The following is a 7,801-nucleotide window of genomic DNA, read 5'->3' as shown; positions in this document are numbered from 1 at the left end:
TTGTAAGAACATTTTTGATGATGTAAATAGGGATAATGATTAGGGTTCACAAATTAATGACGAAGAAATGACATTTTTCATAATCACTTTTATGGACTCAGGAAACTGAAGTATATCATTATAATAATTATGGGAGTTAAATTTAGAAGAAAAGGAATATGGAAACCCTAGATATTTCGGTCTGAAAGTACCACTCCCATGCGATTTACGTAGAAATTAGTATCTTCCTATCACATACTCTTTTACACGTGCTCAATTTGTCCCCACCAAGTTTTATTTGTAAAAATCCTTCAGTCAAGCACTGAGATTTTCGAAATTTTCACCGTGATATTAAAAATAGACGGAAAAGAAAATGACTAAGGTCGAATAACATTTTTTATTACTTGATTATTTTTTTACAATACAAATGCAATACAATATAATACAAATGCAAATAAATGTACCAATACTTTATAAATTCACTATTCTCGTAATTCATTTACAAAATTAATAATAACGTAAAATCAATTTTCTGTTCACTTCTTTAGTGTTTATTAATCTATTTTCGTTTCCTTACATTTTAATAGAACAGATGGCGTGTCACTCGATCCGTCGCGCCAATCGACGCCATTCTGTCTGCGTTAGAAGTATAAACTCTTCTCCATTATCATTTTAGAAAATATTTTTTTAACAAATAGACTAACGGATACCTAAGTGTTTTATTACATTTAGAACTTGATAAATACAAAAAAAAATAATAATGTAAATACCACAGGTTTTTCTGTTCGGATATCAATTTTATACATGTTTTTTTTCCTAAATGAACTTTTGTTTATAAAAAGAAAATTTCATCTTCAAGAAATTAACTCTTGTGCCTTTATGTGATGTAGAAGTCCACCCTAGGGGAGTTTGGACATATATGTGCTATTTTGTTAAAAAAATAGCTCGCTGATTTAGTATTTGAAGCACTATCAATAATTCTAATGTTTTTCATGAAATAGACTGCCCCTATTGTAAGTAATTGCAATTATTATTTCTTCTTGTTATTATTTTTTTTTTTTATAAAGGAATATATATAATCTTTTGCCTTAAGTTTTAAAAAATAAAATATTTTATTACTAGTTCTGGGGATACATTTTTTTCTTAGAAGTAGATGGAAAATTTTATGGCACATTATCATAATAATTTGGTACATTGGACGAAATCTATTTATTGTAAATTCTTTCGTTTAAATAAATTCCATTCTGATTATGAACATATTTCAGAAGAAGGAAATTATTGTCTGACAACTAATATCCAAATTTTAGAAAATAGCTAATATTTAAACTTGTGTTATATCCTGAGTCCATATTTTTGAACATTTTGGATATTATTTGTCAGATAGTAATTTTCAACCCTTCTTATGAAGTATGTTCATAATCATGATGGCATTTCATACGAGAATTCATTATCAAATATACTTGAAGGTTTGAGCGTCGCTTAGGCGTTTGACAAAGGTTTAGGCTTATGCTCAATGTTGCTTATTTACTACCTTGATCTCCATTTTTCTTTCTGGCAGATTTTCCTTTGAAATTAATAATATATATCATAGAAATTAATAAACAGATTTCGTAGATCCGATCATCCTTAGCAGGAGTGCTCTATATTATGTATAGATTTTTACTATTACTTTATATAAAGGGTGTTCAAGGGTCGATTTAAATTCACTATTTTTTGATTTAATGTTGAAACTTTGTGAGGTCGCCTAAAATTTCTTTACGTTTATCAACATTATCTTTTTCCAGAAACATAAAGCCAATGGTAAATAATAGATAAATGAGGGATTTTAATTGTTTTGATTTATGCTTAATTTAAAATATAACAGAATATAAACAAAATTAAACTGTTCACACTTGTTTATAAGTGCATAATAATATGATGGCGTGGAACTTTAACACTATATCCAATTTAATATGTGATAACTATTTCCATTTTTTTTTTGTTTTTATTTATTGATATTTAAAACTGTATAAAAAATACAACAAGTAAATTTGATCATAATGACATAATGATAATGATATGATACAGCATGTAGAGAAACTACCCAGTAGTAGAACTCTAAATTTCGATTTGAAAGTCATGTTTTAGATTTCACACCCTCATATATAACTACAGAAAAAAAATTGCTTATGGTTCATGTTGAATAATGTTATTCCGCCATGGATCGATCATGTGAAATGAAATAAAAAAAGGCTTCATTAAGTTAACTTCAACAACGTTTCGGCCCGACTATCCGTTCTCTCCTAAGTGTTGCCCAGGGTAATGTAGGTTATATACTATGCGCTCATTTTTTTTTTAATTGTATATATTGTCCACATATATTTCATAACTCGGTTGAAAACAAATTCAGTAATTTATTTATTTCCTTAGAGTTCATATGCTGAAGTTAAACCTATTAAAATCAGCGACTAAAAGGAGTAAGACATAGCGGAACCGCTACCCTTAGCATCATACTCCAGGTACCTGTAACCTCCTGGTTTCCTCCTAGCCCGGATCCGACAGACGACACCCCCATCCTCCCCTGACTGAAGAGACACACAGATGGCGCTGGGACACGGCAAGGTCAATCAGTGAGTGGCCAGCCTTTTAAATTCTCCGCAGGAGCAGGAGGGGAAAAGTCCTGTTATCCTGTTACCGGCAGAACGTGTTCCTGGCGCTCCCACCAGTCTTCGGTACACCACCGGAGTGGTCACTGGCGGATCGTCTAGTGTAGTCCCTACAAAGTTTCGTCTCAGGTAGGACCATCAAGTAGTAAATCTCTTATACAGTTCCAAAAAACAAAAAAAAGGGCTTTGTACAAAAAAAGTCATAAAATTACAGCATAAAACATTAGATCGAAATACATGGTTATACTATTTTTTTTTTTCTAAATAATAATTTGTGAAATAGCAAAAAATGTGTTTTCTTCAGTAACAACCACCGAAATGTCAAATTCACTATTAATTTATACGATTTATGATTCGCAAATAACTTTCAGATTTCATCAAAACATAAAATAAATCAGAAAATTGCCCGTTTCGAAACTTTAAAGAGGCCTCCTCCTATAACGCTGAAATTGAATAAATGATAAATAAAATAAAAAAATTACGTGTCGGATTGAGAGTCTGGAAAGGAAAAGTAGGCCACAGGAATTTAAACGTAGGTAGTGGAACAATTCAGTAACAAAATAACCTTTTTTGAACATCTTGAAATCATTATACATAAATCTGAAATTGTAGTTGGTTAATTCAAAGTTATTAAATTGTAAGAAGTAATAGAACAAGTCCCCCCACCATGGCGAGGATGTAGAAAGCAAAACAAATTCGGGTGACGTAAGTGGCAATTAGATGTTTTAGCAATATGTGCTGCAGTTGAATTATTAAATTTAATCAAAAATAACGGATTTATTATTAAATAATTTATTTATTCAACAATTAAAGCAGTAGAGTTATTATAATGTGAAAGTTGCCAGAATGGTTATACAAAAAAATTCTTATAATGTTTAATAATCCAAAATTATTTCATAAATATTACTTATTAAAACTATTATTATAATTAAAACTTGTATTTGTTTTGAATAAAGTTATTATAAATCAACTGACTGAAATGGAGGATTGACTTTCTTAAAGGATCGTCTGATTTCAGAAGTGTCTTCAATTCACTACATCTTTAACTATATTCAGAAAACATCACACATTAAATATTAAATTTTTAAAAGCTATGTTATGATTAACATGAAAATGGAAGTCTTTATTTCGGCAGGTTACTAGGAATCAACTGATATAATAATAATAATAATAAATAATTATTATATTATAACAAGTAGTATTTTTAAACAGATAGTTATTGATTATATAATAACCTAATTTATGCCTTAAAAAATTTATTGTTGCAATGTTTATAAATAGAGAAAGTATTACATTTTAATATTATTAAACTCTATCATATTTTAAAAGTATTACTTATATACTTTAACTTTATATTCAGAAAATATCACATAATAAACATATTAAATTTTAAAAACCTATTGTAAAACTTATTAAATTTTAAAAAGCTATGGTATGATTAACATGGAAATGAAACTATTTATTTTGGCAGATTACTAGAAAGCTATTTATATAATAAACAAATATTATATTATAATTAATAATATATATAATAGAGATGTTTAATTATTATATAATAAGTGGATTATGTGCATTGTGAACAAAATAATTAAATAGTTTATTCTTTATATGGAAAAAAACATTTAAATTAAAAAATATTAAAAATAAAATCATGATGATATAGCAAAAATATATTACAGGTGCTTTAAAAAAACAGTATGTCGCTTTCAGAATATTTTTTATATCAAAAATTCACCTAACACAGCGTGATACGCTTTGTAAACAGATTTTTAAAAAATAGAATTCTTTATTGATAAGGAATATAACTTGATCATGTAATTAACAAGTGGGTATCTTTCTGGTGCTGTGGATAACATGAACATGCCTTTATCCTTTTTCGTTTTTTTTTCTTGTTTTCTTAATATTTTAAAAAGAAACCGAATTCAGTGATTTTGAATACAGTGACACTTCGGACTTGCATTACTTGATATATGTTTGAATAGTATGGCTTCCCGCAATAACTAACATTAAATGTTTCCCATAGCCATAGTCTACTCAACGAGGGGCCTGAAAGAGATCTCGGTGGAAAGTTGTTAAGAAATTTTGAGCATGATTTTGTGTCGAACTTTGTGATCTTCAATTTAGAAAAAAATTAGAAATTAATTTTTTCTCCAATAACATGAAAAATCTCTATTTTTCAGCAACACCAACATATATTAAACTAAGAAAATGTAAATTCCTTGCATATTTTTTTTTTTTTTTTGTTACTTCCTTTATTTTATCTGGTTTTTTTTATTCAGTTTTCTTCGACTTATTCTACTAAAATGAACAAAAGTTAATTGATAGCGCAGCGGATTTTAACAAGTTTACGTTTCTATGCAAAACTAATCATACATATGACAAAATATAATTCTAAAGGTGTAATTAACAAGGTGACTAAAGAGGAGGTAATGTAATTCTGGAAATGGGGAAAGGATTCCGAAACGTCGAAAATAAATTAAAGAAAAATTGAAACAATAAAAAGGGAAACTAATTTCAAAAGTATTAATATATTAAGTAAATAGTCTTCCTTAAAAAAAATTAGCCTAAAACTTTTTTTTTTGGTTCGGGGCATGATTTACAAGACAATGTTCTGAAATAAGTGGGATTCAGTCAAATGAGTACCGGCAAGGAATATCAATGGAAAATTGTGAAAATTTACTCATTTATGTTTTTATTGATGTGATATTTGATATTCACTTAGTGCCTTCAATTATTTTTTTGGGGAGGGGAGTGAGGAAGGATGTATATAAAAAGGCCCATTCTTGAACTTGAAAAAATTTTTTTATTCGAATAAATTCTAATATTAATTTTATACTTAAATAAAATAAATTACATACAATTCTGATTCCAATATTTACGGTTATCCGCTTCATTTTGAACTGTTAAATTACAGAGGATAATCAAGTCAAATGAGAATTAAAAAGAGCTCTAAGTGAAAACATTTTTAGAAATTCTGAAAATATTGGAAGTCCTGATTACGAATTTCAATTATCTGAGCTCAATTTTTTTATCGTCTTCTTTGTGTTCTATTTGTTTCGACTACATTCCTTCTTATGATTTTACTGATTCTAAATTCAAAAAGAGGAGGCTAAGCAAAAAACTCAGGACTTAAAATTGTAAACTATTTTATCTTCTTTGATTTGGCGTAAAAGTATACCTTGAACAATACATAATTTTTGGGTTATTATAAAAAAGTATTAATTTTCTTGTTTTTTTTTTTTTTATGCTTCTGGAAAACACTTTACACAGTTGAAATTCGTAACCAGCACTCTAAATAACATAAATGAGCAGAATTTCAGAACTTTATACTAAAATTCCCTGGTGTGACTGAATCTCATTAAACTACGAGCTGTTGCTCCAGTACGACGACCCGAAAAAAATCATTATTGAGAAAAATATTTTCGGAATTTACTTTTGCATAATTTAGCATAGCGTTGAGTTGATAAATAAATGCACAGTTTTCGTGCATAGAAAAGAAAGAAAAACTGAAAAATATTAAGTATTTAAAGTTATTTTGCGTTTCTTTTAATATTTACAGGGAAAAAACCAGGTCACAACAAAATTGTAGATTAATTTCTCTTCTTTGCTTAGACATAACATTTTATATAGAACACATACATCACTGTCGAATTACTACTAAAGAATAAAAAGTATTCATTTATTATCTTTTCTTTTGTTTATACCTCCGAAAAATATTTTACAAAGTTGAAATTCATAACCAGCACTCTAAATAACATAAATGAGCAGATTTCCGAATGATTTATATATGCCCTCCTATAGAACCTCCTTCTTTAGCAAATCCTTCGTCATACGTGCAACCTCTTTCTGGAATTCTCTTCCCATCTACATTCGCCAGTCCTCATCCATTCTTTCCTTTAAACAACACCCATTCCTTCATTTATTGAATAACCAAACCTCCACATCTTTGTAATCAAATAAATAGGCAGGTATTGATTAACATTATAAACAGTAGTAAAGCCAATATACCAATGTAATTTCATTCTACTATCTGAACATTTGTAAACGCTCGCCAGATAAAAATCTCACTATATGAACCATGTATTTATTCTTAGGGGACATATGTCCCAGAATAAAGTTATTTTTTCATTTCATTTCCAGAACTTTACACCAAGATCTCTTGTTGTTGTTGGTTGGGGCTTTAGGGCGTAAAACTCATAAGTCATCAACGCCCATATTTCGGACTTTATAATTCTATTTCAAGATTTGAAACTCTTTAAATAATTACTTATTTTAGAATTAACAAACCTTCGGGATTAAATATTATTCAAAAGGCCATTCCTTTTTAAGAAAACCAAAACTATTTCCACGTTCTTCTGGTCATTATTCAGAGCATCCGATACACTCGTTCCCACTCCCAATCTATTTATGTTCATGGAATAGAAATGCCATTCTTCAAATATGTGACTGACTGTAAATACACTGTTACAATATTGACATTTTGGCGTTGGTTGCTTATGATCAGATATGCATGAGTTAAATTCGTATGACCTATTCTTAATCTGGCAATAGCTACCTCCTCCCTGCGATTGGAACGGTTTGATTTGGTCGGTTTTTTTTTTCTAGTTTTTAATTTGCTTGGCGGGCTTTCATTCCACATGGCTTGGTATGTAGCTGATATTTCATTTTTCATCGGAAGACTTATTTCCAAGATCCCTTGTGTGACGACCCAGACAAAAATCATTATAGAGAAAAATATGTTGGAATTTACTTTTGCTTAATTTAGCATAGCGTTATGTTGCTAAAAAAAAAGGCAAAGTTAAGTTTAGTAGGCATAAAATGCTGTGGGAGAAAAACTAAAAAATATTAGATTTTTGAATTTGTTTCCATTCTATAAATATTTCCAGGAAAAATTGGAGGTGAAAAAGTTGAAATTAGTCATCAGTACCCCATGAAACATGAATGAACAGATTTTCAGAACTTCTCCAAAACATTCCAGACAAAATAGCATAGGACTGGACCAATGATGGATAATCATTGGATCAATAATAGTACAAAATCAATCCTGGTACATTGTGAGATTAGCATAGGGATGATTTAACTATCTTCTTCTATAGCTTCAGGCGTAGGAAGGAAAACTCATTTCCTTAACTCATTCAACCTTTAACGAAGGTCTTGATGGATTTCCGTTGTACTAT

General features: G+C 29.2%; 1 protein-coding gene across 1 annotated transcript in view; it reads left to right on the top strand.

Annotated features, from left to right (window-relative positions):
* Nucleotides 1-2,598: 2,598 nt before the first annotated feature.
* The window catches only part of LOC106677403 (uncharacterized), a 70,777-nt gene continuing 65,574 nt past the window's right edge, over nt 2,599-7,801 (top strand). The window contains exon 1 of the mRNA XM_014415325.3: nt 2,599-2,753. The gene's annotated coding sequence lies outside the window, so the exon portion shown is untranslated. The remainder of the gene's footprint in view (nt 2,754-7,801) is intronic.

The sequence above is a fragment of the Halyomorpha halys genome, unplaced genomic scaffold, assembly GCF_000696795.3.
Source record: "Halyomorpha halys isolate HHAL.00 unplaced genomic scaffold, Hhal_1.1 Scaffold98.1, whole genome shotgun sequence".
Classification (NCBI taxonomy): Eukaryota; Metazoa; Arthropoda; class Insecta; order Hemiptera; family Pentatomidae; genus Halyomorpha; species Halyomorpha halys.
Note: the sequence above shows the minus strand (reverse complement) of the source record. Positions and strands in the feature narration are given on the sequence as shown.